We start from the raw sequence: 24109 nt of genomic DNA on the forward strand, positions 1-24109 counted from the left end.
CAATATTCAAATACATAAGAATTATGAGTAAAACGATGAGCGAAGTGTTAACGGTGGACTTCAAATTTAATTCACTTGAGTCTATAACCTCATCAAATCTGATGTGCAATCGCAATTGGCGCTTCGGGGTGACCGCCCTTTGTGTATCATTGCTATGGGCGAATGTGATATATCATAAAACGTTACATAATGTGCAGCGGGTCTGTTACATAATATATATATATATATATATATATATATATATATATATATATATATATATATATATATATATATATATATATATATATATATATATATATATAGATATATGTTGTATTCCATAATATAACGATATATATGGAATACTACTCGGACTTCACCTATTTATATACCCGGACATATAAGTCATTGGGTCTGCATATATGTATCACAATTGGGGGTTTGGGGTGATGGCTTATAGCCGACCTGCCGATTTCCACTGTTGATGATATTTAAGTATATGCCCGCTCCGATAGTGTATTTTCCATATAACTAGTTTTTCTACCGCTGATAGTGTTAAATTCATATATGTATGGGTTTTGGCCTCTGATAGTGTTAAACACATCCTTTGCTCCTTTGATAGCTCCCGATAGTTTTAATATGGGTTTATGCCACCGATAGTGTATATAGCCCTATCTATATATGTTTTTGCCACGGATAGTGCATATAGCCCTATATACATGAATTTTATGAGTTTTGGCCTCCGATATATGAGCTTGTGGCATATATTTCTCCCTATATTGTAAGCATCCATATATATGATATATGCTCCCGATAGTGTAATTTCACACATACATATGATTTCTGCTCCCGATAGCTCAGTCTACTTCCTCCATTTCTCCAATGGCTCTGTTTTGGCATATATATATATATATATATATATATATATATATATATATATATATATATATATATATATATCTATATATAGATAGATAGATAGAGAGAGAGAGAGAGAGAGAGAGAGAGAGAGATATGGCTCCTCTTGCTCCAATGTGGTTCCTCTGGCTTGGCAATGTCTTTCAAAGACCTCCTTTGATACCTCCTCTTATTTATGGCTTGGATATCATGATGGCCTTGCTTCTGTCTCTTCATGGATCTTCTCGGTTTCCCCTTCACTTCATATCATCACCTAGTATCTAGAATATTGTCATGTTGACATCAATGACAACCTAGGTCAACAATCTCCCCCTTTGTTATTGATGGCAATATTCTTCTTCTCTCCCCCTTTGACATCAATGGAAAAGGAGTGCACTGGGACACCCCCTATCAAACTGCTTCTGTTCTTCATGAATGGGAGATCTTCACGAGTCTGTGACTCCCGCTGTCATAGTGCTCTTCTTCTTTTTACTCAAGATAGAATGATTTATGCTTTATCATCAATTTTCACATTATTCCCTCTTCATGTCTCAGAACTACTTTATCATGGTTTCAACAATGCTTAATGATGCTCTACTTCAATGCTTTCAATCAGATTGCAAATAGCCATACACCAAGTGTCCAAGTCCAGGCTTTTATGCTTCAATCCATATTTCTCTCTCCACAGGTAGAATTGAGAGGGCTTCATAGTCCGAATCAAGAGAAACTACCATTGAGATTGTATTTCTTGCTATCTTTCTTCATATCTGAGTTCCTTTGTGTCTCTGTGCTTCTCCTTGAGTGACTGCCATCCAGTATTCAACTTCACTGCATTTGGATGAAAAGGTGAGAGGTTGTGCCTTACTGTTGCTATATTTTCTCAGTGACTAGTCTTAACATAAGTTATATTTGACTACACCACACTCTCCTTTATGTGAGCCATCTTGTCCTTGTGTTCTTGTACATATCTCTGCATGTTATTTCCCTAGTAGATTCAGATATCCAATCTATGTCTGTCTTTCAAATACAACTGCTGATTTGCATCTTTATCCAATGCTTCAGTTTTGTTATATGCTGCCATCTTCTCTTATTTCAATACTCCATTCTATATGTATTTGTTTGTTTGGAGATTTCCTCCATTAGTGTCCAAAATTTATCTGTTCTCACATTAAATCCCTGAGTCAAGACATAAACTTCTGTGATAATAGCACCATAGTTTTTTTCGCTATTTCTTTAGTGTTAGATGACATTCTCTTTGTTCCAAATACTACTTAGAGATTAAGTGGAAAGCATCTTTAACAACAGTCCAAAGGATGGTTACAGGATCTTGTTCTTCAGCAGAGTACCCCTCAAAAATGATCTTCATCAAGGAATGATTGTTAATATATCTCAACAAGGATTTCATCAGGACCCTTTTCACTAATAACTTCTACAATAATGATCAAGAATCACAGGCTCCCCCTAACTGTATGGATCATCTCTTTTGGCAGAGTCTTCCCATCTAATGCTTAGATTGTCAAAATTAAGGCCAATGACATATGTTGTTGGCTGGAGAGCTCAAGGGAATTTCGAATTGTATTTGCTTCCTTCTCCATACTTGTGTAACTTTCTTCTTTTGCATGGTTCTAGCTTGTGTAAGAGCCCAAGTTAAGTTACAATCTCGTGCCATATGACCAATGTTATGACACTTCAAGCATTCTACATTATTCATGAATAAGAATTCATGATTTCTTCCTGCAAAATCATTTCTTGGAGATTGTTGGGGACTATAATATCTATCTCTATGGGATGGTTGGGGGCCATAACATCTATCTTTATGATATGCTTTACAGTTTTTTTCCATGTGACCACAATTTGTACAAGAATAACAATAACCAAAAAATGAACTTTGGTACCTGGGAGATGGAGGTTTCCTTGATGTACTTCTGGAGCCTTTCTTCCTTGAGATCCTTTGATGATAACCATTGCCTCTCACCTCTTTGACATCATCTATATTTCTTCTTGGAGAAGGATTTCTTCTAGTAGCCTTTACTTTTCTCCTTACCTTTGCTGGATTTGGGTGCATCGCCATTTCTTTCTGGCTTCTTCACATCCCCTTTGTTTGAAGCATTATCATTCTTGTTTGAGGATTCACCTGCATACCCGAGACCTGATTTATCAAATGGACATCTGTGATAGCTGAGCATGTCATCCAAGGCTTGAGAGCTCTTCAAGATTGTGTTCATCCCTTCAACCCTTGTTTTGAGGAAGACAATCTCTTCTTCCAATATTTCACACTCATTATTCTTCTTAGCAAGTTGTCTCTGAGTTTCTTCCTTGATCCTTGTAGCTTTACATGTTTCAACCTTGAGAAGATTGATGTTAGATTTTAATTTGAATATTTCTTCATCCGTTGCTTTCAGTTGACAGATCGTGGTGTTTCTTTCCTTTCCTGCTTCATCAACCTATCCTTCTATGGCTTCCAATGCTTCCATGGTCCTTTCAACTCCTTCTGCTTGTTTCCTTGCTTCTTGTAATTAAGACTTGAGAGAGGACACATATACCTTGTATTGACCAATCTCTTCTTCAAGTTTGTTCAAGCTCTTGTGCCTTAGTTCAAGTTGACTTGACAAGGTATCTTCCTGATTCTTTGCTTTATTCAATTGATTTGTCATGGATATGACTTCTTCATGATGCTTTCTTTTGCTTTGATGAAATTCCTTCTTAAGCTTGGCAAGATCTTCATCCTTTTCTTGTACTTGAAGCTTGATGAGGTCAGCTTTCTTCCTTGTTTGATCTTGGTCACCAACTACTACTATCTTCTTAAGTTCCTCATTTTCCTTTTTCAAATTGTTAATCTCTTCCATTGTAGTTGTAAGTTGATCAAGGAGTTCTTCTACAAAATCTTTTTTATTCTCTCCATCTTCTATGATGGGTTCTAGATTTCCTTCTAGATTTCCATCATCTTCTTGACTAATGGTCATGGTCAATGCTCCTTTTGAGTGAAGGTCATAAAGTTTGTCCCATATACCCTTTGTTGATGAATATTTTCTTAGATTGTTCTTTACAGAATCAAGTAGCCCATTCAAGATTGCCTTCATTGCTTTTTCATTGTACTCCTTGGATTCTTCATCCATCCTACTATCAACAATCATTGATTTCCAGATTTCAATGCCTTGAGTCTGTAAGAAATTCCTCATTCTTCCTTCCCATATCTTAAATTTCCCATTGAGCCTTGGAGCCTCTTCAAATTGATTGTCTTCTATTTTAGTAGTAGAGGGAGACACATCCTTAGGAGGATTGGAGACTTTCTTTCTTGACTTCGCCATTTGTGTTCTAAAGATCAACCTTCAAGCTATTAGGCTTTGAAAGAAGGTACTGGCTCTGATACCAATTGTTAGAAATAATGAGGGTGGGGTTGAATCCGTATTTCTTTTTCTGACTATTGTTTTAACAGTTAACACATATATGTTCAGAACACAAGATGAACAACAAGAATAAATGTTTTTATCAATATAATCTTTGCAGTAAAATAGATACAATATATAGATGGTTGCAATTGGTTTCCAAGCACCAACTTGGAATTTTGTGAGGATCCAACCTCCAGAGCTCCAACTCTATTTTGCTAAGGCACCAATCTTGGAATTAGGAACACCAACTCCCAAGGACTTTAATCCTTCCTGTTCTTGAGACACCAGTCTACAAGACTACTATCCTTCCTATCTCTGAGGCACCAAATCCCGAAGACTCCTATCCTTCTTACTTTTGAAGCATCAACCCCAAGGACTCCTATCCTACTTACTTTTGAGGGATCAACCCCAAGGACTCATATCCTTCTTACTTCTGAGGCACCAGCCCCAAGGACTCCAATCCTACTTACTTCTGAGGCACCAACCCCAAGGGTTCTAACCCAATATTGTCAAGGCACATTTGATAGCAATGTTTTGCTCTCAGAACTCTTCTCTACTAAGTTCTGTCTGTTTATAGCTTCACTATAGTCTCCATGCTATAGTATCAATAACAGCTAATCCTCTTATGAATGAGTCTTTACAACTCTCCATACTATCCACACAGAGTCTTCAATAGCCTTCATGCTCTCTGATAATGTCTTCACACAGCTTTTAGTCAGTCTACTGTTAGCTGCACTAAGCTCTACATAAAGAACAACTTTCTATTCAAACATCTATCCTAATGTCACAATGAATGCTTCAGAATGACTATTTCTCTACTGGCTACTTCTCCCATTCGACTGCCTACTGTCCTGTTGGTCCTCCAACCCTCTTTCTGTTCTGTTGGACCCTCTCGCTACCTCTATTTTCTCCAACTTATTTTCAACAACATTCAACCACACATTGTTCTCTGTTTTTCCTTATTCTTATGCATTCCTGATACATTATCTATCGGTTTCCTCTCTTCGCTGCCCCTTGGGATTCCTCCTCAGTCTCTATGGTTTCTTCTGTCTCTTCATGCTCACCAACACTCCTGAGACACGTTGATTCAACGGCGAGGACTGAATCTTTCACAGAGAACACATATTCAAAAAATTGTAACATCGCTCCCTTTTTTTCATTGATAGCAGGCATACACAAAGCTTTACAGTCTAACGGACATGCCACATCCCAATCACAATTGCCATCAGTTTTAGTTCAACCTCGTGAACTATTGGGACCGTCATCATATGCATTTTTGCCTTCACACCGCGCGCAAATACAATATTCAAATACACAGTAATTATGAGTAAAACCATGAGCAAAGCTTTAAGGGCAGACTTCAAATTTAATTCACCTGAGTCTATAACCTCATCAGATCCGATGTGAAATCACAATCGACAGTCGTGCTCATGACATCGCTGATGGCCAATGGGTGATTCTCCATTGTACACGATATTATATTAAGCCCATCTATAATGTTGCATCGGGTCCGGTCTCGCAATCGCAGTTAGCACTTCGGGGGTGGCCGCCCTTTGTGTATCATTGCTATGGGAAGATGCAATATATCATAAAATGTTACATAATGTGCAATGGGTCCGTTATATATATATATATATATATATATATATATATATTGTTATATATATCTAGATATATATATATATATAGAGATATATATATAGATAGATATAGATATAGATATAGATATATGTTGTATTCCATAATATAGCGATATATATGGAATACTACCTGGACATCACTTGTTTATATACTCGGAATTTATGTCGTCGGGTCCGCATATATGTATCACAATCGGGGTTTGGGGTGATGGGATATAGCCAACCTGCCGATTTCCACTGTTGCCGATATTTACGTATATGCCTGCTCTGATAGTGTATTCCGCGCACACATATATAAACTCTGTCTTTCCACTCCAATATTGTATTTCCATATAACTAGTTTTTCTACCATCAATAGTGTTAAATGCATATATGTATGGGTTTTGGCCTCTGATAGTGTTAAACGCATCCTTTGCTCCTTTGATAGCTCTTGATAGTGTTAATATGGGTTTATGTTGCCGATAGTGTATATAGCCCTATCTATATATGTTTTTGTCGCAGATAGTGCATATAGCACTATATACATGAATTTTATGAGTTTTGGCCTCCGATATATGAGTTTGTGGCATATATTGCTCCCTATAGTGTAATTTCACACATAAATGTAATTTCTACTCCCGATAGTGTATTCCACCTGCATATACACTATATTACTCCCGATAGCTGTTAAAGCATGCATATAAGCTTTTGTGGCATACATTGCTTTGATAGCTCCCGATAGCTCAGTCTACTTCCTCCATTTCTCCGATGGCTCAGTTTTGGCATATATATATATATATATATATATATATATATATATATATATATATATATATATATATATATATATATGTATATATGGCTCCTCCTATAGATCCTCTCGGTTCTTCTTGGGCATGTATTACATGCAACGCTCCTCCGATATGGCTCCTCTGGCTTGGTAATGTCTTTCAAAGACCTCCTTTGATACCTCCTCTTGCTTATGGCTTGGCTATCCTGATGACCTTGCTCCTGTCTCTTCATGGATCTACTCAACTTCCCCTTGGCTTCATATCATCACCAGTATCTAAAATATTGCCATATTGACATCAATGACAACCTAGGTCAACACTACTATCACTACTTCCTGCAGATTGTGCAGGTACTCATTCGGGAGTGCGACCATGTTGAGGCTGATTTTCTTCAAAGAAATCACTATGGCCTTGTCATCGGCTGCCTTCACGCTCAAAGACCCATTTGGAAACGCGACTTTCCCCAGATCTAGTGATCAAACCATCTTTGCTACCTGAGTGGTCCCCAATGCCAAACTTGCTGCAACAGTTCTAGAATGGTATCGTGTACTTTGTATCAAATCTTATCAAGGTCACCATCTGTAAAAGTAATTGGGTCCAGGGACGGCTTGGTCACTTTCGATTTCTTCCGTGACCTTTCCTTTCCTTGTTCCTTGTACCATTTGACCCAGAAGGGAGTTCTCTCTTGCTCCTCTTGACCACCGTCACCCTGTTCTGGCTGCTCCTCCTCAGTTTGGGGTGAAGAAGGCTTACCACTCTGCCAGGGGTCACACTCCTCTTGTTTAGCCTACTTCTTCGAAACGCACTACGCTTCCACCCGAGCCTTCTCCTCAGCCTCTTTTTCTGCTTCTCAACCAATTATTGAACCTTCTTCTTGGCACTTCCTTCTTCTTCTTCTTCGGGGACTTGCTAATAACTATGGGCAGGTCAGGTGGAGAGTATCACTCTGTTGGCCAGCACTTAACAAATTCCTCAATAGAATCATCTATAGTGAGGTAGGGTAGGTTGAACCATTTTTGTTGCGGATCCTTCTGTGCCTAGATGTATACACGGTGGAAGTCATCTTTGAACTCCGCATACCCTGAAAGTTGTTCAAACACAATTGGTGACAACCGTGGCTTCTAGTTGATGGCCATGTGAATGCTTGCCTCCAACAACACCCAAAAGACATTGTTCTTTGTGACCCGTGTAGCATATTTTGTGGTTCAGAGAGATGAAAACTTTGTAGCCTCTGACAAATCCTTATCCATAGGAGGAAACTGACTATCCTCTGGCAGATCCCAAGCGACGAGCACAATGGAGAGCAACAACCATGAATAGTGGAATGTTTTACTCTCATCCTGTGCCTCTTGACAGTTCACGAGGAAATCGCTACAATGGTAGCACACTCAGTTGAACTATATGTCCTCCTCACACTAGGCATCCAAAGAAATCACTAGCGTTGGAACCTCGGCCACGCGACATTTTCTCATAACTTTTCCCACAAGAATTTGTGTGGAAATCTTCACCACGGGGTCAGTGATTGAGGTTATAGAGTCGCTGTATGACTTCTTCTTGAGCTTGAATTTATCTTTCATTTTTCCTGCATGGTTGTGCTCGCTCGTCTTTTTGCCAAACTCCTTGGTCAGATTCAACCCTGAGTGCGGAAACAGCGTGATCTGATGGATCAACATATCGGTGATGGGGATTGACGTGCTCAGCCACAAACAACCATCATGCATTAGCGTTAGCAACAACTTGATCACAATCAGATTGATGTTGGAGCAGTGGTAGTGGGGTACCCATAACAGGTTCAGCAACCCCGACTCATTCACTCGAATATACTCCACCGGCTCCAGCGTGGTGACACCTAATTCTTTGTAGAAAACACTCTTCATTTAATTTTCTATTACCAAGTGGGGGAACTTCTCATGGTCCACCAAATCCCAATCTTCTAGCTTGAGATGGGGAATCCGTGCCAAGCACGGACCTCCAAACGTGATGTTCTATGGTAGCAGGGGTATATTAAGGAGGAATTTTCCTGCATCTAGGTCCTTAGGAACCTTCATTTTCCCCTTGCATGGAGGGATGTAATCAGGAAACTTGGATATTGGATCCACCCCCTCGGTGTCTATGTCCTTCGTGTCCTCTTCAGCCTCCAAGTCAACCACTTTCCCCTTTCCTTTCGCACTCGTCTTTTCTTTATTCTGAGCTTGGGTGGCTGCATGCTTCCTCGGTGACTCGCACATCAGCATGGGCTTCTTCTACTTATATTTCTTGGGCTTGGGGAATTCCCATACCAGTGTAGGTTTTAGCCTAGGTGACCTCGGCACAGTAGGCGCAATAGCTGGAGCCTCCACGCTCATGACTTCTACTCCCTTAGAAGCGACATCTCCACCAGTACTCAGATTTTCTACAGGGCTTCCTCCTAGCATATTTTCCAGGATGAATGTCTGATTTACCTTTGATAACTTTGAAAATGCAGGGCTCGTGACTAAATCCTCCCAATACGATTGATTCATAGGAAATCTATAGCACAATGCAAAAATTCTAAGGATGCAAAGTGTTCCTCACTGCACGGCTACTCATAATTTATAGGCGAATTCGAATTCAAATTCGACCATTCCCCCCAAAATTCGTTCATAAATGGTGATTTCGCAGGAGATTTCCAAATATCTCAACCTTAATTTCTTTAAATGTCGCCCCCCTGCTCCTCTTAACCATCTCCTGGCAGTCAAATCATGAACAATGACTGTAACGATTACTTTCTGGCTACAGTGCACAGTCTCTCCTCCTATAGCGCAGCTCCCTTCGCGCTTCTTCTGGTACTGTAACATCATTCGTTTTTGCACAAGCACCCTGTCGCACAGCTCTTCAAACCAGGTAGTCTAGTTTATAGTCCCGCGCCTTCTTGGACCTACCTGGTGTGCTAAGAATGTGGTATCGTCATGTAGTCATTGGGCTAGATCCTTGGTGTATGGCTTCAATCGACTTCCATTTACTCTTCCTAGAAATGGATCTCCATTCAACTTCGCGACCTGAACTGCTCCATCATCTATAATTTCTTTGATAACATAAGGTCCCAGCCAATGCATCTGAAATTTTCTTGGAAACTTATCAAACTTACTGTCATATAATAAAACTAAATCATTTCCCTTGAAGGTGTGCAGTTTCATGTGCCGATCGTACCAAGCTTTTTCATGTCCCTTCTGAACCTGCTGATGGAATCCAGCCAAAAATCTATCTTCCTCAAGTTCTGTTAACTTCGCAAGCCTTTCTTCTAATGCTCCATGGTCTGCTATTCCTATGAAATATGCTATGCATAGACTAGGCACAATGTATTCCATAGGTATGATAACATCTACACCATAGACCAACCTAAAAGGTGTTTGACCCATCAGCTTCTTACAGGTAGTTCTATATTCCCATAACACTGCTGGTATGCGCACATCCCAATCATTCCACTACACATTGCAAACATTCATAAGTGCATTCTCCAATATCTTATTAAAAGGTTCAGCCATTCCATTGCCCTGAGGATGATATGGCATACCCTTCTGATGGTAAACCTGGAACTCCTCTGTCAGCACGCTGATCGTTTCATTGAGAAAATGCGTACTGCGGTCACTCATCAATACCTTCAAGCAACCAAACTTGGTCAACACATATTCGAATAGAAATTTTGCTATTGTTTCCCTTGTATAGTCTTTCACAGGTTGTGACTCCATCCATCTGGTCAAATATTCGGTCGCAGTGATGATATATCGCATGCCCATCTTCTTGCCTGGAGGCTGAATCGATGCTACAAAATCAATTGCCCATTTCTCAAATGGCCGCAATGACACCTATGGATTCAAAGAAAACTCATCCCTCCATGATGACCTGCTTGTCCTCTGACATGCCTCGCATGCCTTGCAATATGTTTTAGAATCCTTATGCAACATCGGTAACGATAACCCATTGCGCAAAATCTTATGCGATGTTTCTTTTCTTACATAATGTCCTCCTGCAGCTCATCCATGAGCTTCAGAAAGGATATTTTTTCTTTCAAATTTAGGCACATATTGTTGAAGTATTTCATCCGAGCCCATCTTATACAAATGGCCTATAATAATTGAAAAGTTTGTCGCATGCACCATCAATTCTTTCTTCGGTTGACTGGTGTATCCCTCTCGAGCCATCCCTATGGTCAGAAAGTGGATAACGTCCACAAAGTGAATATCTACTAAACACACTGCAAAGAATTGTGTGTCAGGCAGCCCTTCCTCCAAGTTGGTAGGCTCCTCCCCTGTTTCAATGCGCGATACATGGTCTGGCCCTGTATTCAACCTTCCTGGTTTTAGAGTCACCTAAAAATCATACTCCTGAAACAACAACATCCATCTGCATATTTCCCCCCCCAACACATGCTTATTGACTAGGTATTTCAATGCATAATGGTATGTGTACATCTTGAAATGTTCACCGAGCAGATAATGTCTAAAATTTTTGAGCGCGTACACCATTCCCAAGCCTTCACACTCTATCATAGAATAATTCTTTTCATCATTAGAGAACTTCCTGCTCGCAAACGGTATAGGGTGATCCAGTTCTCCCTCGTAAGCCTATGTTAGCACTACTCCTAGTGAAATACATGAGGCATCTACATGCACATGGAACTCCTTCTTCCAATCCGGGAAGACTAGGATTGATGCAGTGACCATTTTCTCCTTCAGTACATCCAGACTGCATTGACATTCTTCATCCCAACAGAATGTAGCATCCTTCTTCAGTAGTTTTTACATAGGTGTGATAATTTGAGCATAACTTTTGATGAACTTCTGATAATATCCAGTATGGCCCACCATAGCGCGTAGCTATTTAACACTCCTTGGGGCTTCCAAATTGATTATTACCACGATATTTACAGGGTCCACCATAAGTCCTTGCCTGCATATCACATGACCCAACAAGATCCCAAAAGGGACACAGAACAAGTATTTCTTTAGCTTTAGTGCAATTTGATATTTTTGGCATGTATCCAACACTAAGCGCAAACTGTATACATGGTGCTTGACTAGCCCAAACACTGTCTAGTCATCGAAATAGACCTCTAAGAACTTTTGAATGAACTCTTTGAACACTGCGATGACCACAAGTGAGAAGATCGTCGATGCATTCTTAAGTTTGAAAGGCATCATTGTATACTGGAAACATACCCACTCTGTTGCGAAGGTGGTCTTACTCTTGTCTTCTGGAATGATCTTTATCTGATGGTATCCAGAGAACCCATTAGTGAATGAATATGCTTCCTATCCTCCAACATTATCTAGTAGTTCATCTGTGAACGAGGTTGGAAAAGGATCATGAACACAACCATCGCTGAGCTTCTTGAGATATACGTAAATCCTTATTTCATCCTTCTGTTTCTTTTCCTGGATGACCATTGGACTCACCCAATCAAATTCCTCCACTGGTTTAATAATACCCGCTGCAAACATATTGTCCAACTCCAAGTAGACATTTTCCTTGTATTTGGGATTAAGGTGATATTGCCTCTGCTTAACAGGGTTCGCATCTGGTTTCAAAGTTATTTTCATCACTCCCAAATTGCCTATTATTCCTTTCAAGTCCGAAAATTTTGTGGAAAATAAATCCTGATATTCGTAGAGAAATTCAGTGACTTTATCGACTGTAACATCATCCCGGTAATCCCTAATCTTCACAAACTTCGGTTCCGCTTCTGTAGCAGTGTTTACTTGCCTATTTTTCATTGGTGCGATGATGTCAGGGTTCTCTATGTGTGGTCCCTCTACTTCATGGTGGCCTTCTGCTTCGGGGATGTTAATATTCCTTGGATCCTCATCCTTTCCTTCAATAGTCATATTATAGAATTCCAATGCATGGCACAGCTGGGTGCTCCAATCCGGTTGAATAAATTCCAAGGGATCCTGCAGAATTCTGAAGAATATTGCTACCTTAACCTTCTACAATGCTTCATCAATACTTTCGAATCCGTCTTCAAATCTGAACGTCCTCACAAACCCCTCTCTTAAGATATCCCATTTCACAGTGCTATGGTGGAGCTCTGTTTCCAAATATTAGTTCATAGGGATGATGTCCAAAGTGTGATAAAAAATATGCACCCACTCTGGTTGTGGCTCTGTTCCATAACCCTTAATCCACTTTGCCAAATGATCATGCAGATCATTTCTCCCATCATACTTCTCATGTTGGGTGTGGAGCTTGATTATCTTCTGTATTCAAAGGTATCGCTGCATTGGACCCCAGTTCGTAACGGGGTGGCAACGTCGCTGGTAAAATATTCGCTGCAGGGGGGGTCCAGGGGGGGCGGCTGTGACCTTTTGGGAGCCCCCCCTGGTGGGGGGATCGGGGGCAGCGGCCTCGAAGCTAAGAATAGATGTAAAATTTCCTTGTAAAATGTTTTAATTTCGTATTCAATCTGGGTCATTCATTAGGCGGAGATTTGACGGTATAAGTTATTTTTAATTTAGGGTTTTCTTCCCTAGAAGGCAACCCCTCTCTATATATGAGAGAATTGTATTGCATCTATGCTGATCTGTATTTTGAGTGAGGAAGAGAAAGGATATTGAGAGTGAAGAGGGAGTTAGAACAGATCTACTATAGGTTGTATCTCTTCAGTTTTTTGGATAATATAAAAAGAAGGACTGACTGTTTCTTCATGGATGTAGCCCAAACTGGGTGAACCACGTATATCTGTGTCTCTCTTGTTTTATGGGTTTTCTGTGTTTATATTTCTGCAATATTTTATGTGTTCCATTGCTCTGTAATATATAATTTTCTAACAATTGGTATCAGAGCCGAAGGTCTGTTTGGCTGATAAACTCACATGAGAGAAGGGTTCCTGGTTCAAGTGGGAGCAATGGTGGAAGATGGTATGTTTAGGGTTAAAAAATTCAATGGCGAAAACTACCAGCTGTTGAAGATGCAGATGGAAGATTATCTATATCAGAGAGATCTGTACCAACCATTGAGCGGAAAGACAAAGAAGCCGACGAGTATGACAGACACAGAATGGGATAATCTCGACAGAAAAGCACTTGGAACAATACGGCAATGCCTAGAGGCATCGATAGCATTTAATATTTCAAAGGAAATGACAACAGAGGGTCTAATTTCTACATTGGCCAAACTATATGAAAAACCATCAGCCTCAAATAAGGTATTTCTTATGAAGCGTTTATTTAATATGAAGATGTCAGAAGGTGGATCTGTTGCTGATCATTTAAATGAATTTAATACAGTTACCAGTCAGTTAAGTTCTGTAGGGTTAACTTTTGATGATGAAGTTAGGGCTCTATTATTTCTGTGCTCATTGCCAGAAAGATGGAATGGTTTAGTTATGGTCATTAGTAACTATGCCTCTGGATCTAGTACTTTAAAGTTTGATGATGTTGTTGATGCAATCCTTAGTGAGGAAATGCGATGGAAAAGCTCCGGTGAGACATTAGGTAATGCTTTGACTACAAAGACTAGGGGAAGAAAAATAGAAAGAGGAAAGAGCCCAGGATATCGCAATAAGTCAAGTAAAGGCAGATCCAAGTCCAGTTCGGGGATAGTGTGTTGGAAATGCGGGAAGAAATGACACCTAAAGAAAGACTACAAGTCTCGAAACAAAAAAGAAAGAGACGCGCAACAAGAAAATAATCATGAAGCGAATGTAACAGGTGATGTGTTGCAAGATGCTTTGATTCTTTCATTAGAAAATATTATTGATCCCTAGGTGGTAGATTTAGGGGCCTCATTCCATGCCACACTTGATAGGAAACATTTTTATGATTATGTTCAAGGAGATTTTGGACAGGTTCGTTGGGTGATGATAAACCCTGTAAAATCATTGAAATGGGTGCATTTTTCATAAAAAAACAGAATGGAAATCGGTGGCTATTGAAGGAGGTAAGGCATGTTCCAGATCTGAAGAAAAATCTGATTCAACAAGGCAGTTGGTAGGTGAAGGTTGCGTAACTACTTTCACAGATAAAACCTAGAAGGTCACTAAAGGATCCCTGGTAATAGCGAAAGGAGGAAAGGTTGGTACATTGTATTTATGCAATGGTATTTCTAATTTTGTTAATGCTTTAACCTCTATAGGAGAAGATACAACATTGTGGCATCATAGGCTTGGGCACATGAGTGAGAAGGAGATGCAAATTCTTCACTCAAGAAATTTGTTGCCAGGTTTGAAGCATGTTGATTTAAAATTCTGTGAGAATTGTGTTTATGGAAAACAGAAGAGAGTCAGATTCCTTAGAGTTGGGAAAGAAAAGAAGAGCAAAAAATTAGATCTTGTGCATACATATGTATGGGGACCTGCTCAGGTATCATCTCTTGGTGGCTTTGATTATTATGTTAATTTTATTTATTATATTCGAAATAAATTTGATGTATTTGATACTTTCAAGAAATGGAAAGCTTTGGTTGAAAATGAGACAGGAAAGAGGTTGAAGTGTCTCAGATCAGACAATGGAGGTGAATATTGCAGCAAAGAGTTTGATAGGTACTGTTCAGAAAATGGAATTCGTAGAGAGAAGACAGTTCTAGGAACAACACCAGAAAATGGCGTGTCAGAAAGGATGAACAGGACAATTATGGAGCATGCAAGGTGCATGATTTCCTTTACAATTTTGGGCAGATGTTGTAGATACTACTATTTATCTAATAAACAAAGGGCCTTCAAATTCCTTGGATGGTGGTATTCCAGAGGAGGCATGGACAGGTAAAAATCTAAACTACTCTTTTTTAAAGACTTTTGGTTGTGAAGCCTTTGTCCACATTAATAATGAAAATAGAACAATTCTTGAGGCAAAATCAAAGAAATGTACCTTTATTGGATATGGTGTTAATGATTTTGGTTATCGCTTTTATGATTATGAAAAGCATAAAATCATTAGGAACAAAGATGTCATATTCAATGAAAAGGTTTTGTATAAGGATTAGCTGCAGGAAAAGAAACAGGAAAAGGAAAATAGAGAATACACAATGCTTGATGAGATTACAGAAAAAGTGATGGTGCTTGAAAATCATAATGATCAATAGTCAGAACAGCAACCACAACAACAACAAGCACCTCAAACACCTGAAAGTGGTGTTAGAAGATCTACCAGGATAAGTAGACCCCCTAAACCATACACTCCTTCATTATATTATGTATTGTTGACTGATTCTAGTGAACCAAAATGTTATGAAGAAGCAGTGCAGGTAGAAACCAGGAAGAAGTGGGAGCAAACCATGAAGGAAGAGATAGACTCCTTAGCACATAACCAGACATGGGACTTAGCCAGGTTGCCTGTAGGTAAAACATCATTGCAAAATAAATGGGTTTACAAGTTGAAGGAAGAAGATGGAGGTAGAAAAAGGTATAAAGCTAGACTTGTGGTGAAAGGGTTTGCACAGAAAAAGGTTGTAGACTTTGATGAAATATTTTCTCCTGTTGTTAAAATGAATTCAATTAGAACTATTTTAAGTCTAGTAGTAGTTGAAGATTTGCATCTTGAGCAGTTAGATGTAAAGACAACCTTTCTCCATGGGGATTTGGAATAAGAGATATATATGCAGTTGCCACAAGGATATGAGGTAAAAGGGAAGGAGAAACTAGTGTGCAGGTTGAAGAAGAGCTTGTATGGCTTAAAACAGGCTCCAAGGCAGTGGTATCTAAAATTTGACAGGTTGATGTCTGAACAAGGTTATACTAGATGTCACTCTAATCATTGTGTTTATCTCAAAAGGCAAAATGATGGCAGCTATATGATACTATTATTGTATGTAGATGACATGCTTGTTGCAGGTTCTAACATGCAGGAAATAAATGTGCTCAAAAGAAAATTGGCAAACTCATCTGTAATGAAGGATTTGGGTGTTGCAAAACAAATCCTTGGTATGAGAATAACTAGACACAGGAAGAATCGCAAATTAATAATGTATCAAAGTGAGTACACAGAAAAGGTGTTGAAAAGGTTTAATATGCAGAATGCAAAACTAGTTAGTGTACCTTTGGCTAGCCATTTCAAATTAAGTAAGGAGGAGTGTCCTAATATTCAAGAAGAAATGATGCATATGTCTAAAGTTCCATATGCATCAACAGTTGGAAGCTTGATGTATGCAATGGTCTGCACAAGGCCTGATATTACACATGCAGTGGGAGTTGTAAGCTGGTACATGAACAATCTAGGAAAAGAACATTGGATGGCGGTGAAGTGGATTCTCAGGTATTTGAGAGGTACCACAAATCAGGCATTATGCTTTGGTGGTTCAAACATTGCTCTATAGGGATATGTTGATACAGATATGGTGGGTGATAGAGATAATAGGAGGAGCACAATAGGGTATGTGTTTGATGAGTCCAAATTTTGGTACATTTTGGGCTCATTTTGGCCTATTATACTTGCTCAAACCATTCATTTTTTATTGCTTATGCATGCATTTCTTAGTTTGTTCATGTTTTTTGTAGGAAGAAGGGTAGGCACTCTATCTACGTGACTAATGCATTATGATTCCAGGTTTTGGCATTAAAAGGGAGCAAAAGACAACGAAAAAGGAGACAAGGAGACAACGAGGTGGCACTGCTGGTTTTTAGGAGAGGATGTCCACGGTCTTGGGGACATTCCTCGTGATTCCCACCAAGAACTCCGAGCTCCAATCCATCTCCCCTCCGAGCTTAGAAGCAGCCAGCTGTTCTACAGGAACAGCAGTTACAACTGTTCTACAGGAACAACACTTATGACTGTCCTACACGATCAGTAGTTAAACTCTAGTTGGACAGTCGAGCTCCTAAAATCAAGGACACTTGTTGGATCACTGTTTTGCATAAGTATAGAGGCTGTAGCCTTTGATAGGTTGTTGAAAATTTCGCATCACTATTGTAATTTTGGAGCACAGCTCGGTGTTAGTTCTTGTTGTAAGCCAGTTTTGGCATAACATCAGATTATGAATAAAGAAGGCAGATTTTGATCTAGCTCTGAGTTTTCTTAAGGAGACTATAGCTTTCAGGTTAGGGCCCAACCTGAGAGCCATAGATCCCCTCTGCTGTAGTGTTGTTTGCATTTCGTTTCAGCACTCTGAGTTTTCATTTTCACATGCAATTTGAATTACAGGTTGTTGAATTAGTCTTTTTCATGAGCATAGATAGGACTAGTTTATGGTTGAATTGCTTTCGGTTGTTTAGTTAGATTAGCAGGTTGATAATACATTGGAGCTCTAGCAAAAAAGGTTGAGGAAGTCTCCACTGCCATCTCCGTTTGGAGATTGGAGTGCAGCCTATACCAGCCACAAAAACACGCAGTTCTTCACTTCATACATGCTGCAACATAGTCTCGTTATGATAGATCTTTCCATATGATTCACACCTGCACACACGCCTTCATCACAGCTTCATGCACATTCTCCTTCGCGTTTTGGATTGCTGTTCATTGAATTTATACGCACAGGTAGTTTAGGTTGATGCATTTTCGGTTTGGTGACAGTCATAAGCATTTGTTTCACTTACACTGCTCTCCCTCGTTCCATTACCTCATTCTCCATCTTGATCACGCATGCAAACACATATTTGACCCCTGCTCCGCTCTGTTATCTCCCAAAGTCTTTCACTCCTCACATAGCTTCATTCTCTAGCCCTTTTCGTTGACCTAGTCCTCTATCTTCCAACCTACTCCCTACACTCACTCCCTATCATATTCTTCTGCTTCTGAGCCATCACCAGCCTTATTCCTACCTTACACATCTCCCCCTACCATTCCATCACTCCTCCATCACTTCAAACACTCACGGTAGGTCATCCTGTAGCAATTTGTAGACATCCTGTAGAAATCTCTGCGTATCCTGTAGGATCCCCTGCAGACATCCTGTAGGAGGCCACTCGCTCGGTTGCTGAGCATCTGAATGCGAGGAACCTCTGTGGATGGATGCTAACGATCCCTAGGGACCTCTCCTAGCCTCCCCAACCTGTCCCATGCTTTCCTTCCTTCTCCATCCCATCTGCACAACCAAACCCTAGTTAGCACAAAATCACAATCATTCCATTCACTTAAGGGAAAAATACAAAAACATGTCTTTTATGATGCAAGTAGCTTAGATCCATGCATTCCCACTTATTAGAGGTAACAGCAGCATTGGTAGAGGTTTCATTCACATTCTTTGCATTATAGAGGTTAGACTAGTTAAATTAGGGTTTCCTAGGTTTACATCAGGGAAAATTTTAAGAACCCCCCCTAAATTTATAAATATAATAAATGGGCGAATCTCCATGGTATATAGGAAAAATGGAAGGCGATTTTATCAATAATATAATATGTATATATAATTTTTTGGCGAATCTCTCACCAGGCATGGCGAATATTTTACTCAATTATAAAATCTTGTAAGATCTTGGCGAGTCTTTCACTAAATAATAAAACTTTGTAAAGTCCTAGTGAATTTTAGCATAGGCTACATGTTGGTTTAATTCCCCCATTTAAATAGGCTACATTCCAGGTGAATACCATGGGTCAATACCATGTGCCATTTTGGTGAATACCATGGGTCAATACCATGTGCCATTTTTATTTTTATTAATTCTAATATTAGGGTTAATAATGGTTTTTTGCATGGTACTAATAACAATCTAGTCCATGGTATTTGTCCCATAGTATTTTGGCCATAGGTTTCACCTAAATATAACCCATTTTTTGAGTGTTCGTAAATATAAGGTGACTTATGGAGTAAATATAAAAAAACGTTTTATTTGTTTACCATTATTTATATTTTTATTAATTTACCATACCTCTTTTACAAATATGGTATTTGGCCCATAGGATTCACTTAAATAAAATCTCTTTCTTGAGCCTTCATAAATAGAACGAGGGTTATGGACTAAATATAAAAAGAGGTTTTATTTATTTACGATACGTATAGTTTATTTATATTTTTATTTATTTACCATACCTTTTGAGTAAGTATAAAAAGACGTTTTATTTATTTACGATACCTCCACTTTACTTATATTTTTATTTTTTTACACCCTTACATGTACATAAGGTGACTTATGGAGTAAATATAAAAAATGTTTTATTTATTTACCATACCTCTCATTTATTTATATTTATTAATTTACCGTACCTCTTTTATAAATATGGTATTTGGCCCATAGGATTCACTTAAATAAAACCTATTCTTGAAAATGGGCGAATGGATTCACTTGAATTAAAACCTATTCTTGAAAATGGGCGAATGGAAGGTTGTAAGTCCTAATTTCAAGGGCTAAATTTACCTTTTTTACCCTCTCCCTTAAAATAAGGTGGGCTATTTGAGGTGATTTGTAAAAATGTACTATGATACAAAATATTCGCCCACTAAAAATTTAAAACCCATTAATTTCGCCAAAGGGCGAACATTCGCCCCTAAAATTATCCTTGGTTTACATGCTTTGATTTGCTTTCAGTCCATTTTGTCAAGTAGAGTAGTTTTCCTTTGAGAATAGCTTTCGTCCATCAATTAGCAAGCTTCTTCTGAGAGCCTATAGAAGTTGGCTTGAGCCCTAGCGGACTTGTGCCAGCTGACCAAGTGACAGCTGCGACAAGAGCTAGTACTTGTGCATATAGCACCGTCGCTTCCAAGTTTGTACGAACTACCGGGTTGATAAAATGAGAGACAGGAAGCCCCGGGAGTTGTAGCATTATTGCTACAATACTGGAGCTCACCATCTTTTTGGCGCCGTTGCCGGGGAAGCGTCAGAGTATTAGTAATTGTTGCTTTTCTTCTACTTTCGTACTCTTACCTTCTGCTAGTAGTTTACTTCATTTCCATTCTGCAAAAGTAGCATAGACATTTCCTGCTTTCATAGATTAGCATTTCCTGCTTTCATAGATTAGCATTTCCTGCTTTCATAGATTAGCATTTCCTGCTTTCATAGATTAGCATTTCCTGCTTTCATAGACTAGCATTTCCTTTCTGCAATTTCCTTAAGCAAAGTAGATTAGTTCTTTCCTGCTTTCAGTTAATTTTACATCTTTCATAGTTAGTTGTAGATCAATCTGTCTCAGTTTTGCAGGTACCAAAAGAAAAGCAAAGCAAAAGCAAAAAAAAAAAAAAAAAAAAAAGTCCTTTCCATTTCATGCCTCGTAGGAACCGAGATAGATCAGGCAAATTCCTACCAAACACCCCCACCACATCACTGAGTCACCCTTCTCTCTTCTTTGGTGACAGTGACCCAGAGGAACCTATAGGTGAACATCCTGAGATATACCAAGACCCTATAGAAGAAGAAGAGTTAGAGACCACTCCATCTGAAGCCATGGTTGATAATAGAAGAGAAGATGAGAGAATAGAAGGAGCTTTCCCCATCCGAGAGACCAATGGAGAGATGAAAATGAAGAACATGAGCCCCTCCGCCTTGCCTCACTTCCATGGAATGACCACTGAGGATCCTGATACCTTCTTGTTTGAGTTTTCTGTCCTTTGTATAACTTATGACTATACTAAAGATGAGCAAAAGCTGAAGCTTTTCCCTTCAACCCTTAAGGATGCAGCACTATGCTGGTTCATGGGACTACCTGGGAATAGCATCGCTACTTGGGCTCAAATGCAGCAAGCCTTCAATACCAAGTATAGGGATTATTGTAGGTCTAAGGAAACTAAGGGAGAGATCTTTCGGATGACCATGGGGAATGATGAGTCCTCAGAGGATTATGAGGAGAGGTTCCAACTTAGCTATAAGCGGGCCAGGTGCACACTTGACCCTGAATCCCTCAAGTTGGTTCTACTCTGAGGAGTCCCTGAAGATCTCTTAGACACCCTTCACATGTTAGCTGGGGGGGACATTTACCAACTGCCTTATGAGGACATCAAGACTGTGTTTAGAAATCATTCCAGGGTAGCTAGGAAACAAGGTAGAGGAAATCTCCTCTCCACTAGTGTCCCTTTCTCCAAACATGAGTTTACAAACCAATTAGAAGATCTTAAGAGTGAGGTGAGACAGACCATTTCCATGCAGCTGGACACATTCAGGATCCAGCAGAAGAAAGAGGAAGCTGAGAGAGCCTTGGCTATCTTCTGTCCTAGGTGCACCAGAAGACACCCTAAGAACGAATGCCCATTGCATTCGGTTGAAGTGTGTTTCGTTTGTGAGGAGGACCACCCAACAAATCAGTGTCCAACCTTACCTGGGTTTAAAGCCATGTACCAAGGGACCGAAGCTCCCACAGAGCCTCTCTATTACCTTAACCAAAGGAGGCCACAAGGATCTAGACCTTATCAGCAGGGGATGCAAGGGGCATCTCAAGCGTATTACAACCCCAACCAGTCAACTCCTATGCCTTCCTGGGGTCCCCCTGCTCATCCTTCATGGTCCATGCCTCCTCCATGGTCTTATCCACCTCAGTACCCTACTCAACCTACTTCTCATTCCTATCATTCACATGCCCAGTCACAGCCTCAATGGAGTGCACCTCAGTCGGGGTGGAGGCCCCAATACAACACTCCTCCTGCCATTTTGCCTCCACCACCAGTTCAACCTCAGCCTTTACCTCCTGCTCCTCCAAGGTAACCTCAGATGCCTGCTCAACCAAACCCAAACCCCAACAATAGACAGGCTCAGTAGGTATATACTGGGGAGACCTCATGCCCTACCTATGCTGTGGAGATCCAGGAGATCAATCTTAGATCTGGAAAGACTCTTCCAGATCGCCAACCTCCTCCCCCAGAGGATGAGGAAGAGCATCAAGAGAGTGAACCAAAGCCTATTCCACCCTTTCCTGAGAGACTAACAGCCACCACACAACCCAACCCAGAGGAGGATGAGCTTCTGGGAGAGCTCAAGCAGTTGTGTGTGAAGATACCCCTTCTCCAAGCTATCAAGGATGTGCCCATTTATAACAAGCTGGTTAAGGAGAAGTGTTTCAAACACCCAGGCAGACGAAAGAAAGATGCCTCAACTATCAATGTCATAGGACAACTGTCTGACCTTATGCTAGGACAAGTCATCTGCCCAAAGTACCTAGATCCTGGAAGTCCTGTAGTAGATGTTCACATCAATGGCACCATTATCCCCCACACCTTGATTGATCTGGGGGCGGCCATCAATGTGATGACCAAGGATACCATGCTTAAACTCAATCTTCAGGGTTCCTTGAGGAAGACCTCAATAGTCCTGCAATTAGCAGACCGCTCCACCGTGACTCCCGAAGGGATTGTGGAGGATGTCATGGTCTCCATCGATTCTTGGGAATACCCTGCAGACTTCCTGGTTCTGTAACCAAAGGCCAAGCTTACTGGATATCCTCTCATCTTGGGAAGGTCTTGGTTAGCTACTGCAGATGCTTATATAAGTTGTCGGGAAGGAAACATGACCATCAAGAATGGTCCCATGTCCAAGCAGCTAGTCCTATACCCTCCTGCCCAACCTTCTTTAGAGCATGATTTACCGCTCTGGTTGGAGGAAGGAGAAGAAGACGAGGTGTATTCATCACCTCTGTGTACCCTAGATACCACTAAAAGAAACCCCCAACCGAGGATGACTTGATTGAGACTCTGATCCAAAACCCACCTACCAGTGCACTACCTTTAGAAAAATTGGTGGAGGATGCCCAAGCTAGCACCTTAGTGGATCTTTGTACAACCAACCCTGTCACTCCCAGAGTTAAGAATGTGGAGTTCGGCCCTGAGAGAGCATTGAAAATCAGCTCCTCCCTATCTCCTTCCCAGGAAAAGGAGCTGTGTAGTCTGTTGGCCAACCACCTAGATGCTTTTTCTTGGAGTTATAAAGAGATGAAAGGAGTCCATCCCTCAGTCTGTACCCATCATATATACATCAAAGAGGATTGTAAACCGGTTAGGCAACCTCAGAGGAGAATGAATCCAGCACTTAAAGACATTGTCAAGGAAGAATTGCAGAAACTGTTGGATGCCGGATTCATCTACCCCATCTCAGATAGTGAATGGGTGTCCCCTCTAGTGTTGGTTCCCAAAAAGAATGGGAAGTGGAGAATCTGTGTGGATTACCGTGAGCTGAACAAAGCTACCAAGAAAGACCATTTCCCTCTACCTTTCATAGATCAAGTGTTGGATGGGCTGGCAGGAAAGAAGTTCTTCTCTTTCCTGGATGGGTTTAGCGGGTACAATCAAATCCAAATCAGCCCAGAAGACCAAGATAAGACCACCTTCACTTGTCCTTGGGTTACCTTTGCCTACCGAGTCCTTCCCTTTGGACTATGCAATGCTCCTGCTACCTTTCAGAGAGCTGTCTTGAGCATCTTCTCAGAGTTGGTCCATGATGCAGTAGAAATCTATATGGATGACTTTACTCCTTACGGGGCTAACTTCCAGGAAGCATTGTCCAACTTGGGAAAAGTCCTCACCAAGTGCATCGAGATGAACTTGTCCCTTAGCCCTGAAAAATGTGAATTCCTAATGACTGAAGGGACTGTGCTAGGCCATACCATCTCTTGCCAAGGGTTACAGGTGG

Source organism: Pinus tabuliformis, chromosome 1_2 (assembly GCF_031772625.1).
Source record: "Pinus tabuliformis cultivar Carrire ecotype Pingquan chromosome 1_2, CPIR1, whole genome shotgun sequence".
Taxonomy (NCBI): Eukaryota; Viridiplantae; Streptophyta; class Pinopsida; order Pinales; family Pinaceae; genus Pinus; species Pinus tabuliformis.